The 20,103-nt window shown below is 46.4% G+C and overlaps 1 long non-coding RNA gene across 2 annotated transcripts in view; it reads right to left on the bottom strand.

Moving 5' to 3' along the window:
* The window catches only part of LOC146821551 (uncharacterized), a 675,073-nt gene that overhangs the window by 407,743 nt on the left and 247,227 nt on the right, over nt 1-20,103 (bottom strand). The window lies entirely within an intron of this gene.

The following is a 20,103-nucleotide window of genomic DNA, read 5'->3' as shown; positions in this document are numbered from 1 at the left end:
AGTGAGTCAATTAGTGAGAGAGAGAGTGACTCAGTGAGAGTGAGTCAATTAGTGAGTCATTGAGAGTGAGACAATTAGTAAGTGAGTCTGTGAGAGTGAGTCAATTAGTGAGAGTGAGTCAGTGAGAGTGAGTCATAAGAGAGAGAGTGACTCAGTGACAGTGAGTCAATTAGTGAGTCATTGAGAGTGAGTCAATTAGTGAGTGAGTCAGTGAGACTGAGTCAATTAGTGAGAGTGAGTCAGTGAGAGTGAGTCAATTAGTGAGTCAGTGAGAGTGAGCCAGTGAGAGTGAGCCAGTGAGAGTGAGTCAATGAGTGAGTGAGTGAGTGAGTGAGAGTGAGTCTGTGAGAGTGAGTCTGTGAGAGTGTGGAAATTAGTGAGAGTGAGTCAATTAGTGAGAGAGTGACTCAGTGAGTGAGTCAATTAGTGAGTGAGTCAGTGAGAGTGAGTCAATTAGTGATAGTGAGTCAGTGAGAGTGAGCCATGAGAGAGAGAGAATCAGTGTGAGTGAGTCAATTAGTGAGAGAGTGACTCAGTGAGTGAGTCAATTAGCGAGTGAGTCAGTGAGAGTGAGTCAATTAGTGAGAGTGAGTTAGTGAGAGTGAGTCAGTGAGAGTGAGTTATGAGAGAGAGAGTGAGTCAGTGAGAGTGAGTCAATTAGTGAGAGAGTGACTCAGTGAGAGTGAGTAAATTAGTGAGCAAGTGAGCCAGTGAGAGTGAGTCAATTAGTGAGAGAGAGAGAGTGAGTCAGTGAGAGTGAGTCAATTAGTGAGTCATTGAGAGTGAGTCAATTAGTGTGTGAGTCAGTGAGAGTGAGTCAATTAGTTAGAGTGAGTCAGTGAGAGTGAGTCATGAGAGAGAGAGTGAGTCAGTGAGAGTGAGTCAATTAGTGAGTCATTGAGAGTGAGTCAATTAGTGAGTGAGTCAGTGAGAGCGAGTCAATTAGTGAGATTGAGTCAGTGAGAGTGAGTCATGAGAGAGAGAGTGAGTCAGTGAGAGTGAGTCAATTAGTGAGTCATTGAGAGTGAGTCAATTAGTGAGTGTGTCAGTGAGAGTGAGTCAATTAGTGAGTCCATGAGAGTAAGTCAGTGAGAGTGAGCCAGTGAGAGTGAGTCAATTAGTGAGAGAGTGAGTGAGTCAGTGAGAGTGAGTCAATTAGTGAGTCATTGAGAGTGAGTCAATTAGTGAGTGAGTCAGTGAGAGCGAGTTAATTAGTGAGATTGAGTCAGTGAGAGTGAGTCATGAGAGAGAGAGTGAGTCAGTGAGAGTGAGTCAATTAGTGAGAGAGTGACTCAGTGAGAGTGAGTAAATTTGTGAGCAAGTGAGCCAGTGAGAGTGAGTCAATTAGTGAGAGAGAGAGAGAGTGAGTCAGTGAGAGTGAGTCAATTAGTGAGTCATTGAGAGTGAGTCAATTAGTGAGTGAGTCAGTGAGAGTGAGTCAATTAGTGAGAGTGAGTCAATTAGTGAGAGAGTGACTCAGTGAGTCAATTAGTGAGTGTGTCAGTGAGAGTGAGTCAATTAGTGAGAGTGAGTCAGTGAGAGTGAGTCATGAGAGAGAGAGTGAGTCAGTGTGAGTGAGTCAACCTATGGCATAAGTGGTCTTTTTTTCAAGTCACTTGTTGGACAGGCCACACGAAGGGCTGGCTCCCTCCCCGCATGACAGGGCCCCAGCCCAGGCCCACCAGGCGTGACCCACGAGAATCACCCGCACCCCGTCTCCCGACGGAATTCCTGCCCTCGGACCTCCATGTATCACGGACCCAAGCCACCACCGGCTCCCCCGGCCGGGCCAAGCCGCCATCTTGGGCCCTGCGCCACGAGGCCGCGTGGCCTCCATCCGACCCTAACCCTGGGCCTGGCCGGCCCCGACATCCCGGCACCACCATCCACCCAGGAGGTGAGCGGACCACTTGGCAGGTCAATGGGAGAACGAAGCGCCAAGGACTCTCCCCCGCCAGGTGCCGATCGCCTCCAGCTCCCCCAGGCGCTGGCTCCACCCCCTGCTGGGTGTCTGGACACCTTCATCCCGGACCCTCCGACCTCCAAGTGCGAGGGTCCGGACATCAAAGGGCGCCTGCCCTATAACTGGGGCAGCTCCGGAGCAGGGGGGCAGTTGTATCCTGGAGTCGAGAGACACCGAGAGAACTCAGCCTTGACGGACTACTGGCGCTGCCGTAGCCCTACCTTGCGAACTATCGTACTGCCTGCTGGCGCTGCCGCGGCCTTCTGCAACATCCATCCTCGTCGGGACCTGCTGGCGCTGCCGCGGACCGTTGTAACGACCACCTTCACCGGGACCTGCTGGCGCTGCCGCGGACCGTACCTCGACCATTTTCACCGGGACCTGCTGGCGCTGCCGCGGACCGTGTATCGACCATCTCCACCGGGACCTGCTGGCGCTGCCGCGGCCCGTACCAGCTAAACCACCAAGCTCGAGGATTGTGAGCTAACCACCATATCATCCGAACTACCAGACTGGTAAACAGACTGTCCCGCTACCCCTTTTTTCCTATCTTGAGAGACTTAATCGAGGGGACCCCTGAGTCCAGACCTCCTTGTACCATTTCATCGTACCTTAAGAAGTGCATATAAAGAACGCTAAATCTTATCCTTGTGTGGTATCTGTCTGTGGGGGGGAAGTTATTTGTCTGTACAATCGCTGGAGACGGCTCTCCCCGGAGACCTCTCCCCTTGTCCTCGGCCGACCCTCCCGGTCCGTCTAACATCACTGCTTATGGCACGGAGCAAGGGAAAAGAGTAACTAAAGTAACCATTAATCGCCACTTAATGTAAATAGATTATATAAATTAATTTTTAATCACAATATATGCAGAATACATTACACTGCATGTCTTCCAGTCGCAGCTGCTTATGTCAAAGTGCAGGTTACAGAGCAGAGCCAGGACTGTGTACTACCTTTACTAGAACACTGGAAAATTAAAATAAAAAAACGTGCAGTGTTAGCATTGACATCACCAACTTTCTTTAGGATCCATCAATCCAGGGCATTTTTTTTCCCCCTTTAATCAACGGAATGGTGACGGGCTAGGCACTCGTGGAGGAGGGGGCAATGCCGGAGCGGGTAGCAGCCAGGGAAGGGGGTGAAGGAGTGCAAAAAAGGATCTTTGAGACTGAGGGGAGGTGGGGGGGTTGTTAAACAAACGAAAAGACAGACTGGGAGAAGCAGAAGACTCAACGGAGCAGGGAGGTTGGGAGCAACACAGAAGGCAAGTAGGCAGTGCAATGTTTTAGGATGGGGGAGCTAGGAAGGAGCAGTCGCCACCTGAGTGGGGAGCAGCAGAAGGGGGTGGGGAGAACAACAAAGGAGTGTGAAGGCAGAGGGTTTATACAAGTGGGTGTGTGCAGTAAATAAGAAAAGCACGCTGCCTCCTGAACTTGCTGCCATGCTTAACTAGGTTGAGTGGGAGGGGCTGCAATGCCTCATGTGCTCATGGAAATTTGGAAGAACAGCATAGTAAAGATTTTTTTTTTTTTTTAAACTAACCGCAATGTGGGTGGTTAAATAAAGAAATCTATTGATCACAAGAGTATGGAATCCGAAGCTTCTGAGCGGAATTTACGGGCTTCTGCCTTGTTGGTGATCAACCGTTTCTACATAGAGTGCCACGGGTATAGCCGCTGCTGGGGGCCAGCTCATATTGCTTTGTGACCATAGACATTTGGGGTGCCTGGCATGCGTGTGGCGATTCTTTAATGCCCGCTTAGTGCTGCTGATTGAAGAATGCAAGTGTACCTGGCCGAGGAACGGCTTAAGGATGGCAGTGGGGGAGGCACAAGAAACTGCTTAAGGAGAGGAGGAGGTGCATGAAGCAAATTACTGCTGCTGTCTGAAGTGCACAAACGTACATGCATGTGTAACAGCTTACGGAGAACAGGGGGTGAAGGCAGGAGAATCCTTGCAGGCAGTTATTCGTTATAGCCCGTCTGGTGCTGGCTGAGCTGTGACCACCCCTGGGCTGGGTGCTGCATGGTTGAGAAACAAGCCCGGCGGAGCGTGGCGCGCGCGCTGGGGGCGGGGGAGCGGACCCTTTGAAGTGCTCCCAAAAGGCGGATTGCATGGCGGCACGATGCGCGTGATTGTGCGCGTGCTAGCCATGCAATCTGCTTTTTGGGAGCACTTTTCAAACCCGCTTTCAATAGTCTCGCTTTGCGATCGCTTACGCGATAGCAAGGCGAGACCTAAAAAGGGACCTTGTTTGGTGGATAGATACTAAAAATCTGTGCAGAAGGGTGGTGATGCATCCTTAGCAACCAGTAATCCTGACCACAGATGCCAGCCAAGTAGGATGGGGTGCGACCATCAGTCACCAGTCTTGTCAGTTCAAGTGGGTACTATCTGAGAGGAGGAGATTGGCCAACTGGAGAGAACTGCCGACAATCCACAGAGTCCTCATTCATTTCAAAGACTTAATTTATCAAAAGAATGTTCCAATAGGGACAGAAAATACAGTATCAGTGGCTTATGTCAATCATTAAAGGAGCACTCACTGAAAGTCTCTAAATTGGGTGGCAACTGATCTAAGATCATAGGTGGAGGGTAAGCATCAGGTCTATCAGCGGTTCACATGAGGGGAGCAGACAGCAAGCAGGCAGATTGCCTGAGCAGAAACTTTTCTACATCCAGGAACCTGTCATTATCCAGAACTACATGCAGGAGCATATGCCGCAGGTCTGGAACCTCCTTTCTTAACCTCTTTGCATCAAAGAACAATGCCATGGTTCACAGATATTGCTCTCAGTTCCAGGAGAAGGAGAATTGGGTAAAGGAAACAGCTGACAAATGGACCAAGGAGATTAATATATGTGTTTCCCACATTTCCTCTTATCACAAGTGTTTTGACCTAGATGCAACAGGAAAAAGTAGATGTAATCCTAGTGTTTCCCTTCTGGCCTTGCCGGCCATGGTATGCCGATGTTGCAGACCTTGTCCAGGACTCCTATTGGATCCTTCCTCTATTTACCTCCCCCCTCAAAACCTCCTCTCTTCCTCTTCCTCGATAACTAAGTCTATCGGTTTGAAGGCTGAAATGATGAATCTATTAAAGAAGGGACTTTCTGAGAATTTGGTAAACACTTTTCAGAGCTTTAGTAGATCCTGTCTCATTATTGCTTACTCTGAACAGTGGGCTACATTTGACAAATGGTGTTCATTGCATGGCTTTTTATCAGCATCTTGTTCTATTTCTTCTGTTTTACAATTCCTGATGGAGGGGTTTCATCTTAATCTCTCTATTTCTACTCTGAAATCTCTGTGGTATGCAATCAAAGTATTCCAAGAGTATCAGAAGCCCCAGCGAGAAACAGATCCTTGGTATAACAAACCTTTAGGAATTTCTCTATTTCTAAACCTGTTCTGCAGTCCCGTTCATCTTCCTGGGATCTTCCTTCTGTACTTAAAGATCTTCAGTTTTCTCAGTTTGATCCTCTAGAATCTGTGGATCTGAAATGTCTTTCATTTAAAGTCAGCTTTCTGGTTGTTATTACATCAGAACGTAGAAATGTAGAACTCTCAGCTTTGCTCTGGCGTCTTCTTTTTCTAAAGTTTTTTGAAGAAGGATTAAATTTGGAAGAAGGATTAAATTTAAGGCTGGACTCTTCTTTTATTCACACTGCTCAAAAGATTGATTCTACTGGTTTTCTTTCACTGTCCTACAGAGGAAGAAAAGGTTTTGCATACTTTGGATGTTGAGAGACCACTGTCTTTTTATCTTAACAGGTCTCAAGAGTTCAGAAAGTCTGCTTATCTTTTTGTCGCTTAAAGTCAAGCAAGAATAGAAAGGAAAGCGACAAAGATGAATTCAAGAGGTGGATTCAATTCATAATCATCAAGGCAAATCAGGCACTTCTGATCCCAGTGTGGTTCAGGGCAGATCCACAGTGAGTGTGGCAGCCTCTTGGGCAGAGTTACATGGGAGTGTCTGTTCAAGAGATATGTAGGGCTGTAGGAGCCCAAACCCCAATAATTCACTGAACCCCAATGTTTTAATCACCCCAAAATGTACCTCTGGCAGCTTGGCTCCAGCACCTTGTGCTAGCGATAAGAATCACCGTTCTCTATGATATCAAGGCCAATTAAATTTTCTGAGGAAATCAAACAGTGATTGGGACCACTCAATAACTTCCTCTAGATCGACAAAAAGTTAAAGGGTTCTATTGCAAAAATCATAGAATAGGAATTTCAGAGTAATACAGTACGAAATACAGAGTAATACAGTAAATGCCATCAAGTCTCAGATACAGAATACTAAATCAGAAATCATTCGCAAGATCTCGAGTCCTAAATGTCAGGTTCATAAAGAACACCAACAGCATCTCTAGTAGGGAAAAGAAATCTCTTAATAATCGGTGCAGAGTTTTGTGAGGAAAATGAAGTCTCAGCTCAATCGGATACACTTCCAGGTGAAAAATTAAAAGGCTCCCCTCTCACCAAAAGACACATAGTTTGTTATACACATTTTACGCATAAACAATTAGCAAATCTGGAGATTCAGCATAGTATGACTAGGTATAGCACATATTGGACAAATCAGAAGCAAGATTGTCATTTAAAGGTTTATAGCACTAACCCATTTCTAAGGTAGTCAAGAATCTCCTATCAGCTTCCACATCAACAGCAATATATAATATAATATAAAAACGTTCTCAAGCAAAGACTAATATACTAGTGTGCTAGCAGGCCTTCATCGGAACTTCCTGTGTAAGTGTCCTTCAGAAAGATGCCTAAGGAATACGCTGGAAAGTTTAATTCACAATACATGCGCTCTAAGGAAAATAACCAATTGTGCTACAATGTGCTAGGCTTTGCAAAATCTATGGAAAGAGGGGATTCGAGGGGGACATTTATTGGGAGGGAGAATGAGTAGGATGAACAAAACAATAGAAAGTGCATCCATTTTAATAAAAATGGTGTCTTCACAACAATGTGGCATAGCTAAACAGCGTTAATAATCACATTTCCAAACATTTCTATTAATTTGTTTTAAGTGTTACATCATTAATTCATCAGTTATGACTATATTCAGCATAAAAACCATTAATATGTACAAATTCTTTATTACCCAAAATGACACATTTGAAAACTGTTTAGCAGGGCCACGACTTGGTCATCAGATAATACCCTTATTAAGCAATACAGGTGGAATAATTTGTCAAACAATCAATTACATTTTGGTGTAGGGGTTCTGAAATCAGTTTTGCATTACCTTGTTGCTTTTTCATGTGTACCACTGAGTGCATATTGTTTTCTCTTTCACGTTAGAGATGCATTAAATATGTGGGTGTGCACTATGACCGTTCTTTGGAACTGTTATCTTTTCTGTATAGAGTCAAAGGCTTGTTTCTTTGGTATATCTCGAAATGTAAAGACGAGGGGCGTGATCTTCTTTACTCTTAGTCCTACTCATCTCGTCACAGTCATTACAATCCCTCCCTCCTTGGCCTTAGACATAGGCTTGGAAATAACGAGAGGACTCTGGAAGTGGTACACTTTATATAGCTCCCGGGAAGGGGTGTTGGCTTAATTTCAGAATTCTACTGCATTCTTTTTCCTATCTCAGAGGTGATGAGGACGAGTTGGATTAAGAGTAATGAAGATTACCGGAAAGTAATTAGGGCAGCTATGAATGACCAGTATTTTTTTTTCAAGAAAGTTGGTAACCCTATCTGTAAGGAGAGAGTACACAAAGGGTAAAGATGGAAAACGTATGAACTTTCATGGAGTGCTTGACCCAGAGGAAATAAAAAGGAGTGTTTGGAATAATAAGTAGTGAAAGCACAGAAACCAGCCAATCAAAAGAGATGGTAAAGAGAAAATGCTCCATGGGAGACAGCGGTGGAAAGTAAGGGAATCCCACTGGATCCCTGCTCCGGCAGCTATTTCGGGCCAGAAAAACAACTATTACTGCCACAGGGAAGCATGCTGAATTTGTCTTGGTGTCATTTTCCAACACCGGGACATAATTCATCAGCGCCGCACGTTGTCTGCATTAATCTGTAGGCAGTGAGGGAGTTTTATTTTAATATCCAGGAGAGCACACACAAATGACTGATTTAATAGGCCATCAGGCCCTCCTTTTGTTGAAACAGCATCCTGGCTCAGAGCAATCTGGAGCTTAACACGCAAAGGTCACTACATTGGAATGAAACAAAGGTGCACAGCTTGGTACCACTTTACAAGTACTTAAGAGAAACTATTGGTGGCAGGTTTATAACTTTGTTCAACTCCCTAGATAAGAGATGTGCTTGCACTGTAAGAATGCAAGATGTGTCTGTATGAGTAATTACACAAATATTGATTTAAATGGCACCTATTTTGTTTAATTAATTATTTTATAGTACTTATTATCCCAATGTAGGGTGTCAGAGCTCTTTACATCACATACTGAGGCACAAAAAACCATACATTTGTAAATCAATGCACAGGAAATGTTACATAAGACAATGAGGGGTATAAGGGGTAGGAATGAATATCAGCCATACTTGTCGCATTATATTTTAAGAGTGAATGATTGAGAAAAACACAAAGGCAGGATATACAACGTAACGCAATGTGTTGGTTGTCTATACTAAAAAGACTGTATTACTTCCCAAAGGAACCCTTCTTCATATTAAAAAAAACAACAGATTGAGAAAAAAACAATAAGGATCTAAACCCATGACTTAAAATTTGCATGCAGCTCCTTTTTGAAAAAAAAACTTTATTTATCATGTTGCTTACTCACAACAAACCATACAATAGACAGCCCATGTTATGGGCGAACATATGGCAAGAATGCAAGTAGCTTGAGTGTTTTGGAAGGGCCAGCATAAGCAAATAAATACGAAAGTGTAACAAAAATACAATGTATGCAAAATTAAAAGGGAATGGTCTGTGGGAGCAGCGTGGCACAGTACATGTGGCATGATTATTCCACAGAGAGGGCAGTATGCATGTTATAATATTCAGATAGACATAGAAGACAGTAAATCAGTTTGGATCAGAAGGCTCCAGAGACAGCAGATATTCCCAGAGTGGTTGCCAAATATCTTTAGGCCAAGCCGTCCGAAGTTGTATCATAGCATAGTTTTCACTTGTAGTATCACAATATGTCAGACTTTTTAACCATGCAGCTAACATTGGGTGATGTCTGCTACCCATTAACAAGAAAAATTCCAATTTAACCAACAGCAGCACTAACACTGTGAACATATGGACTAAGCCCGGGCGGAGAACTCTGCTGCGCCCATGGAGTGTGCGGAGATTTGCTTACTCTGCGTTCCGCATAGAACGCGGAGAAGGCAAATCTCCGCACACTCCGCAGCGGAGCAGAGTTGGCCAGCCCCAGCCTCCACCCCCCTATTAACCATTCATTTTACATTAATTAAAAGTAAATTAAAAACCACTTATCTGTACTGCGGCGTCCCCGGGCCGCCCTCCTCCTCTTCTTCGCCGTCTGGGTAATCCTTGAGAAAACTGCGCACGGGCCCCCCGCACAGCATTTTTTGCGAGAAATGCACGGTCGCGCGCGCATGCGCAGTTTTTGAACGCAGATGAGAGGTCAAGAGGGAAAGAAGGCATGGTTCATTCTAATCCAGCATTTTTTATTATAATAATAATAATAATAATAAAGTGATTTGTAAAGTGCTTGGTTACACCTCATCGGTGTGTTCCCTGTTCTGGACCAGAAACTTAAATGAGAAGAAAGATGAAGAAATAAAAAGAAATAGCTAGACATTAATACATGATCCACTATGCATGTGAGCGCTGATTCTGTGCTGTGAGCTTGACGGAAGCCGGATTGGCATTGGTCAAGGAGTTGGAAATGATCTGTGTGGTTGTAGACTTGGATCTGGACACATTTTTCAAAAAGCTTCGCCTTGGTGGGAATGTTGGAGATTGGGCAGAAATTGCTATGGTCTAAGCAGTCTGCAGCTGTTTTTTACAAGATGTGGGTTACCTGACCTACTTTTAGGCAGTCAGGGATAGTGCCTTGGAGGACTGAGGCATTTACGATCCTGGTCCATAAAGGGAGAATAGAGGCTTTGATTTCCTTACATATATTCAGTGGTAAGGGGTTGATGAAGTGATTTGAGGGTTTCAACAATATAAGCATGTTGTGAATATCACTTTCATGGAGAGGTGTGAATGTATGCCAAGATCCATTGTTTCTGTGGGAATGCCCTGAGAGATCAACAGGATCAGCAGTCTGGGAGGGATGCAAAATGTTGTGTTGAATAGCTGGCAGGAGCTCCTTTGCTGATTGCAGGTCATTTTCAATATTTACTGTTTTTCCCAAGAAGAAGGAAGCAAAGTCTTCACAGTTTGGTAACTTGTTGGAACAAGAACAGGGAGGGTTTGGTTGGTTATTCAATTGTTGCTTGACTAGTTCAAAATGTTTTTTGTGTCGATTTCTAGCTTGGTCTAGCTGGGTTCTAAAGAAGTTGGCTATCAAACTTCTGATTTGTCTGTTGTTTGTCTTCCTCACTGATCTTAAGCGTTTTCGGTGCTCCATGGAAGGCAAGGCTGTCCAGGCTCTTTCCGCTAGTCTCAAATTGCGTCTCTCAATATTAAGGCTGTCGTTGAACCAAGGTTTAGAAGCTGTGGTGGGTATGTTTTTAGTTGTAGTGAGGCAATTGAGTCAAGGATGTTCAGGATGGACGTACTGTAGCGCTCTGTGAGGTCGTGGACATCTACCATATCCACCTGGGGAGTCAGGGAGTTGTTACTTAGGGCAGTTAGATCGTTAAGGTTTATGTTCCACAAACTTCTTTTCCATTGTTTAGGTTTCTTTAGTTGAGCACTTTTGGGGATCACAACCGCATTGATGAGGAAGGTGATATGGTAGTGGTCTGTCCAGTCACAGGGGACAATAGATTCCAGTTTGATATTGTCTGTTTTTGCAATGATTAAGTCTAAGGTCTCGCCCTTGTTGTGAGTAGGGCTGTCACAAATTTGGGTCATTCCAGTGAAGGTTAAAGTTCCCAAGGAAGATCTGGGTAACTTGATGATCAGCATTGGTTGAGATGTTTTCCGTGACTTGTTCAATGAAAGGTAGGTTGTCTCCCAGAGGGTGGTATATCGCGCAAAGTTTGCAAATTAATCTTTCGTTGCTAGCAATATTGATGAACAGATATTCGTAAGCGGAAAGAGCAACGATTTTTGACTGTTTCACAGAGAGGGTGTTATAGTAGCCACATGCTACTCCCCCACCAGGTCTGTTAGTTCTATCTAGTCTAATGATGCTGTGACTAAGGGGAACTAATAGGTCTAGTATAGGGGCAGAAGAATCGTTTAGCCAGTTTTCTGTAAGGCTATTGAGATCTAACTCGTGTGTGAGGATGAGGTCATAAATATCAGGCACATGGCTATCAGCCAATCTGCAATTGAAGAACATGCATTTCAGGTGGGTATTGGAGTTGACAGAGGCAGACCGTGTAGGTTAATACACTTGAGATTGGCATTGTTTCCCGCTGTGGGGTTGTAGCTAGGTTCTCTGTAAGGGTTAGCCCAAATGGTTTGGACTTGGCCCAGACAGAAATTGTTGGTATCTTTAGTGGGCATGTAATCAAGGTTGATGTCACTGTCATTTAGAAGGCCAATCAGTTTCCTGGGGCAAGAAGGGGCATTAGTGGCAGGTATGGTTTTCCAACTAAGATGAGGAGAGTGATGGATGAGGCAGGCCGAATGACAATTTGAGAACCAATCAGATTCATCGGAGATCTGTTGGGTCTTTGATTGAGCAACAGCTCTGCTGTGATGGATGTAAGACTCTTTAGTTCATCCTTGAGATTGCTCAAGTCAAGTGAAATCTCGTCCAGGTACGATTCCAAAGAGGCGTGGAGACGGGAGGTCATGGGTTGAGGCCTGGTTGAAAGGGGAAGCAAAGAGTGATGGTATGGAGGGTTGGTAGGTCATGAAGGTCTTGCAGGGGGAATGTCTGTGTGGGGACGGAAATAGATGGGAGGGGAGAGAGAGGGGGATTGTGTGCTGCTTGAGAGACCAAGGAGGCTTGAGGTTAACATTTTAGGGGATATGGATTCCAATGAAGAAACATACAATGAAGGGGCTTGTGTCTGTAGTTGGGGGAGCCCATCTGGGTTTGCATGCAACAATAGTACAATCATTTATCAGTCAGTGGACGTTCCAGCTCACACTAACGTGTTTCTCTGATTCTCCCGTCCTGCACCGGCAACATAGCCATGCAGGCATGGTAAAGTTTAGAGACTAACCTCCTCCTCTCAGCATCTGTAATCAACAATTTTAAAGGAGAGAACTCCTCCAGAGCCAACGGATAGGAGAGAACCTGCACCTGCCACATGCTGTGGTGCCTTCGTACCACAGCATGGCATGGTCCATGTGCATGGCGTTCCTGAGCCGGGCGTCGTCGGCATGTAAATGACCGTGACCATCCAGAAAGAGGTCTCCAAATGTGCGAATGTTGTGCTGTAGCAGAGTATGTTGGACCTGCTTCTCGTGTGTTAAGGTTAGCCACTGATTGTCTGCTAAAGGTAAGGTAGGGGTATATAGCGAGCATCCGACCAAGCTTTCTCCACGCCCAGCCGGTAGTCAATAGTGTTTGGATGTCCGAGGTGTCTAGTAGGTGGCCCTTTGGTAGAATGGTGCGTGGAGGCAAGGACCCCGCCTGGTCCCTTTTGGGTTTAGTATAGGGGAAACGCGCATATGCGTGATATTAGTGGTGTGCAAATTGACACTGTGCAGCCAAATATTAGAGATGGATATTTGGCATTCCAAATCTTCTTGCTCATAGGTAAGTACCAATGTGCTCGAGCCAATCTGGGATCGACGGCCAGCCATGATGAGCCTCAGCAAGAGGCTCCACAGGGTAGTAAAAAAAGTTACTAGTGAGAGGCATGGAAATGCTTAGGAAGAGGTACAAAAACAGGGGAGTACTACCATTTTAATGATGGCAAAGCAGCCCGCCATAGAAAGTGGGAGCTGAAGCCACCTCTCCACCTGCATGGTCAATTTGTTTATGGCAGGTCCATAGTTTAGGCAGATCACCTGCTCCTTCTCGCGGTGCAATATAATGCCTAGGTACTTAGTTGGGCCATCACACCATGTCAGGGGGAATTCGCAAGTTACCGGTGCAGTGATGTAGGAGAGAGGGAGTTGCCAGGATTTGGACCACTTATATGTAGTCTAGAAAAAATTGAACAATTTCCCGCATAATGGGTGGAAGGTTATCGGACGGTTGATGGACTAACAGTAGGAAGTCATCTGCATATAGGAGAAGCAAAGGGCCGTGTTTGAAGTGCAGTCCACGATGTATGTATTTTTCTTGTAAATGACAAACCAATAGGTCCATTGCTATTATGAATAGTAGCGGTGACAAGGGGCAACCCTGTCGGGTTCCCTTAGTTATGGTGAAGAACTCTGTAAGAGAGCCATTAGCTTGCAAGCAGGCCACTGGGTGAGAAAATAACAGCCTGATAAGTGCAATGAACCCACGCGGCAGGACTAGGTTGTGCAGTGTTGTGTATAGAAAGGGCCCTTCTAAGGAATTAATGTCTTTGCAGCGTCCAATAGGGCCACAGCAGCAGGCATGCTCAGTGATTTTCTGTTCAATACTGAAAAAACTGTGTGCAAATTTGGCAAGGTGGAGCAATGAGGAACAAAGCCATATTGCATGGACAAAATAATCTGGTCCATTTGGAGCAACAGTCAAGTCGCTAGAATTTTTGCCAATATTTTATTATTGAAATTAAGTAGTGACAAAAGGCAGTATGAAGTGCAGTAATGTGGGTCTTTACCTAACATCAATAATAAAGTGATCACTGCCTCGCACAGCAATGGGGGAAGATCCCTTATTTGAGGGCTTCGGCATACACTTCCAAAAGATGCAGTGCAAGGAGATGTTTATAGGTCTTGTAAAAGACTCCCATATGGCCGTCCAAGCCTAGAGCCTTGGACCCATCCAGGGAGTTGACCTCCAAAATGAGCTCCTCTGCAGAAATAGATTTGCTAAGAAATTGGTTCTGGACATTAATGACCTAGACCATAGCGATTTCTGACAAATAGTCCACTCTGGCTTCATCGGCACAGTTTGATTGGGAGGTGTACAGTTGGGTATAATACCGAAGGAGTTCATTAAGAAAGTCCCGATTATCATTAATTTGACTCCTGTTGGGCCAATGCAGTCGGGTATATAACCACCGCCGAGGGGCAGACAGCAATTTCACCAGTGTACGTCCCAGATTTTCAAAATATACTACAGGGCTCCCTTTAACCCCTTCGCTGCGGCGCGAATTCCGCCGCAGCGCTGGGGGGGTTTGGGGGGGTTGACGGCGCCGCTGTGCTCATGATGTAACCACGCCGTCATGAGTCACGGGTGAGCTGTGCTCATGACGGCGTGGTTCCGTCATGACTCCACCCACTGCGCTAATCGCCCGCACAGGCGGGGAATTAGCGCCGCGTGGGAGAAGCGGCCGCAGCATGACGGAACCACTCCGTCATGAGCACAGCGCACCCGTGGCTCATGACGGAGTGGTTCCGTCATGAGCGGGGAACGGGTTAATTGTATATAAAGCCATAGCACCGGGGAGGGAAAACGCAACAAAGTTTTTAGTAAAGGGGTCCTACCTACCTATATTTCTTTCACCAGGGAATAAATCCAACAGATCCAGACTTTCACCCTCCCCATATCATCGGGCCCTCGCATATTTCCCCTGATACGCCTGTTCACGCTCTGCCAGTTCTCGATATTCATCTGCTGTAGCGTTTACTGGGCCCTTACTTATTTTCTCACTGTAACTCCTTTGGTGCTCCGGTGGACCTTGCTCTGTGCTGAGAGGGGTTGTAAATATGGAGAAAATTGACAGATACCCAATGAGGACCAGGAATAGGATAACTGTATTTGCAAACTCTAATTTAAGCTCGTATAGGTAATTCTCAGGAAAGATATAAGGTAACCCAGAAATATTGCACATTCACAAAGGACAATGAATTAGAATAGCAGAGTCAAATCAACTTAGTTAATGTAGTTTTATCAGTTTAAATGGAAGTGATTTACATCAAGAAATTTAGCATTCAGATTAAATTGATTTAATGGATACCAAAAGCTCAGGATTCAGAAAAGGCTAAAGAAATTAGAGGGGCCTCTCTCTCTCAGCCGAAGGAGACCCCCAGGTGCACACAGAGTATGCATCAGTCTGGAAAAGTAGCCAGGTAAACCTTTAGCAAAAGGAAAGTTCAGCAAAGTTCCAAGTAGCCAGTCAAGTCCGATAAGACAGATTTCTGTCTTTGTCTGCCACCGTAACAACAGAGGTCACAGCAGCACGAATGAAGTTCTCCTCCAAGATCCTTTATGAGACGCAATTATACTCACTCAGTTCTGGGGTGACACCTCCTGGCATCACCCCAATTTGTCAGACCACTCAGTTCATTGGTCTGTTCCTCTAGGATTAGTGTGATGCGACAGTAAAGAAGACACTAATCCGGAAAAATAGGTAGATAGATCACGCAGTTCATTAGGTTATTCGGCATGTGACACATTGAACAAAGCCACATTGAGGGAAAGACATAGCAAGTTCCAAAGGGCACTTTCCAGGCAGCTGTTTCTAAACTGTTGTAATAACTGTACAGGAGAACTCAAAGAAACCCTTATAAATTCAATACTACTGGCAATAGTGTGGAATGTTCCCATAGGTTTTGGTTACTCCAGTCAACAATCTTCACTTCAGGAATGAGGCCTGCATGAATTTGAGATAAAATACGGCAAATTCATATTAATAGTGAATCATGTATTTAAAGAAAGCTGAAGCATATAAGTTCAAATATATCATTGATGCACTAATAATCATTTCAGTATGGTTAAAATCAATACATGTCAGTATAGGGTACTCATAAAATTTTGAAAACACCAACGTGTACATATAATTAATATTTTGTCTAAACATTTTCATTTATAGTCAAAATCATAAATATATATATATATGAAATACATTCTAGAGAAGTTTCATGAACGCACCGTCAATTACGATTGTGTAACAACTGCTTTTCTTTTGTCATTTTCGGTGTACAGGTTATTACATTCAATGTCACTAACATTAGTTTTTTACATAAAACCAAGTTAATATATATTGTTTCATTTTAGTCTTAGTAATGTTCACACTCATATATAAATATCAAGTTGATTATCGATAAATTCCATAACAGGAGAAGCTACCATTTTACACATTTCTAGCACATTCATTAATAGAATAACAACCATATTATTTGAATGAATAATATAGATATAAACTTCCTTTCTTCTGTATGATTTTATGATGCAGTAACTAATTTCCATGTATTTTGTGTCATTACGCTCAAGCTCAACGTGAAATTTCACACTTTTGCTAACTTCTCTCGAGAAGTTGTCATAAATCTTTTTGCCGTAATCTCTACTCTGTCACATCTAACAGGGTTGCTCAGCAGTGTAGCTGGGGCCTGTGCTGTGCTTGAGCATCGATGCAATCCAAGTCTGTCAGTTCTGTCTCAACACGAGCCAAGCAGTTACGTGTATCTGCTGCTGATGGGGTCAAATCCTTCCACCATGATAGCACTGTACCTGTCAGTGGTTCAGAGGACCTGGTCCCAGCAGCGCCGCTCTCCAAATCTGAACAGGGTTCTGACCTACCGACCTCCTTAGGCTTCTCAAAGGGGAGCTTGCGTTGTTTAGGATTCCCCTGCACTATGGTCAGCAAGTCTCTCAATGAGCAGCAACCCAAAAGTGCAACCGTAGGTGCGATCTGGGGCAGAGGCTGTCGTAGGATGAGGTCAAAGGCCACCTCAGTGGACTACCAGGGCTCAGAAGAGTGTAGAAGGTGTCTGTGGCAGTATATGGCAAGAGGGAGGCCCCTAGAGTGTTAAATGAAGGAGCAGCACAGTCCTGTGAGTAGGTAGGCCAGGTGGGATCACTGATTCAGCAGTCCCAGGGGGAGAATCCCACACACTGTATCAGGTAGCAGGCTGGCGTGAGAAAGACACAATGACCACCGCAGGTGGTAGCAGAGTTGCACTGTGGTCAATAAACAGGTCTCCAACTGCCCCAAAATGGTGGTCACTGGAAAGTCACCTCTGCAATCCAATCATCCTGCCAACACTGGAAGAGCGATGGCGTCGACCTGCGGCTCCTGCTGAGGCATCTCAATAGCGCTAGAAGCGGCCGTGAGTGGCTGAACCAGCGAGAGACGATTTGCAGCCTACTCGGCGAGGAGTCGAGCGCGGCACTGCGACCTAACAGCCACGGGTTTGCGGTGGGCGCGCCGACCCTCGGCGAACTGTGTTATATCTGAGGCGTCGCTCGGTGGACTCCGGACAGCAGCTGCTGCCCTCCTGCTGGCACCCTCACCGGAACACCTGAGCCCTGGACCCTCCGGTAGGCCTGACTCCTGCCGCATTGCAGTGAAGGCCTGCGACCAGCCTCGCCGAGCGGTGCCGCATCATCCCATAGCCTGCTTTGACTAAAACCCCCCCCTCCACCCCATGACCTTTCAACCCCCCCTCCACCCAAGCAGTGGAAAATGGCCGCACAATCACCAGGACATCCATCGCCACGGACACCTGTAGTGTCTTACGGTCTAGTTGTCAAGAGATCGCCCACTCCATCCGCGGGCCAGGCGTGGCACACGGGGTATCAATAAAAGGAGCTGCCCGCTCGGGGCGCGGTCTCCAAGCGAACCAAATTGCATGGCCTGATTGTGTTCTCCGAGGCCGCGAGTCGTGGCCTATTACTAATACCGGGCCGCGGAGCAGGAGACATTACACTGGCAACGACGGTGGGAGATCAAACGACCCGCGCACCAGCTGCAGAGTGCCCGCTGCGCACGGGAGTGAAACCGAAAGTGTATTAGAGAGCGAAAGGTGTCGGAACACCGAAGAACTCAGCGCGCGCACGCACACCAGGCCTCCCAATATCGCCAAGAAGAGGGGAAAACTACACGGTGAGTGCATCTTCACACATGTACCCCATGAGGACAGCACCCCAATGCAGTAGAGTGCCACAAACAAGCTCAAGGCCCGAACTGTCCCCAGCAAAAGGCATACCAACAGTCAGCTGAGTCCCAGAGAGAAAGGAAAAAAAGGGGACAAACAGGAGAAGGAGCACAGGCCCACAACAGCACAGTGTTACATGGCAAGAGGTTTTGATACTCACCTGGGGCCACCACAACCAATATCATCTACAAGCAAGAGAAGGATAAACTGCCTGCCCCACTAAGACAAGGGAGCAACGTACACTAAGCACAATGGGAGACAACGACCAAGGGGCGGCACCAGGCCCAGGGGCCGCACCGGGACAAGCAGCAGTACAGGCCCACGCTCCCTTCCAACACGCGGCATCAGGCGTCCTACCCCCGTTCAGTGAGCTGGAAGACCCCGCGACAGCATCTCCCCGATGGAAGATTTGGATAGAACCGCTCAACAACTACTTTATCGCAACAAGGGAAACCGACGACGCAGTGAAAAGATCCCTACTCCTGCACTATGCAGGGGACGAAATCTTCAAGCTATTCAAGCACCTGCCCAACACAGGAGCAGCCGCCGATTACAACGCGGCGGTGGCCGCCCTCGACGCCCGCTTTGATCCTCAATTGAACCCAGATTTCGAACGGTTCAAATTGCGCCAAGCTCGGCAGAGAGAGGGGGAGTCGATGGACGTATTTTATGCCAGGCTTCGTGAACTCGCCAGCACCTGTACAGAAGACGACCAGCCAAAGGAGATACGCACGCAACTAATCCAAGGGTGCCGAGACAAGACGTTGAGAGGGCTCATCCTGCGCCAACCAAAGATCGCGCTCGAATACATGCTAGTACTAGCAAGGTCACATGACCTGTCGGCAGCCAGGGCAAACGAGATGAACCAAGCGCTCATCAAACCCCAGGGACGGGCCGAAACGATCAAGACAGAACGGGCAGACGCTCTCCGAGTCAAGCCAAGAGGAGACTCATTCAGAAGTCCAAAGCCGGAAGGAACTAAGCCAAGGTGTGGGTACTGTGGACATGAACCACATGCCGCAAAAGACTGCCCCGCACCAGGAAAAACGTGCACCAACTGCGGAATACCCAATCACTTCGCCTCCGTATGCCGAAGACGCGCCAGAGGCCGCGAATTCCGAAACAGAAGGCCCCCAACAAGAGCAGTACGGCAACTATCAGTAACAGAAGGAATGCCGCCAGAAGATTCAAAAAGGAAGGGCAGGAGATACCAAGAGGCAAGTGAAGACTCGTCGGACGATGACGAAGGTGAAGCGTACCTGATCTCGTTTGCGCGGGAACTCAAGTTACGCCGCAGGCCCCAACCGACGTGCGTAGTCCGCGTGGCGGGGACGGAAGTGAAAGCAGTCATCGACACGGGGGCCACTGTCAATGTGATGGGCCTTCAACAATATCGACGCCTAAGGCCCTGCCCTCCAGTGACACCATCCAAAACCAAAATCTACGCCTATGGAGCAGACACACCCCTCCCAATGAAGGGAAAGATCACGGTTCCCATCAAGGCAGAAGACATTGAGGTAACGACGACAATCCACATCATCGATAGGGAAGCAGACACCCTACTGAGCAGCCACACCGCAGAGGACCTTGGACTGATTTCTTTCGCAAGGAGAGTCCAGACCCACCAAGTAGAGGAGCTGCTCAACCAATTTCCTGAACTATTCCAAGGACTTGGACGCATCAAATGCGACCCGGTCAAGCTACACATTGACAAAACAGTCGTCCCAGTCGCCTTGCGACACAGGAGAGTCCCATTCCACCTGTGGCCGCTAGTAGAAAAAGAGCTGGAGACCCTGGAAAAGCAAGGCGTCATTGAAAAAGTGTCGGGACCAACACCCTGGGTGTCCCCAATGGTCATCGCGGAAAAGCCGAAGCAGCCAGGAGCCATACGGCTCTGTATCGACATGAGGCTGCCGAACAAAGCAATACGGAGGAAACGACATATCACGCCAACAATGGATGATATTATCGCAGACGTAAACGGGTCAAAGTGGTTCTCAAAGATTGAATTAAACGCAGAATACCACCAGCTCCCGTTATCTAAGGGAAGCCGCTACATCACCACGTTCAGCACCCATCTGGGGCTACGAAGGTATAAAAAAGACTCAATT

Source organism: Triturus cristatus, chromosome 6, assembly GCF_964204655.1.
Source record: "Triturus cristatus chromosome 6, aTriCri1.1, whole genome shotgun sequence".
In the NCBI taxonomy this organism is placed as follows: domain Eukaryota; kingdom Metazoa; phylum Chordata; class Amphibia; order Caudata; family Salamandridae; genus Triturus; species Triturus cristatus.
Note: the sequence above shows the minus strand (reverse complement) of the source record. Positions and strands in the feature narration are given on the sequence as shown.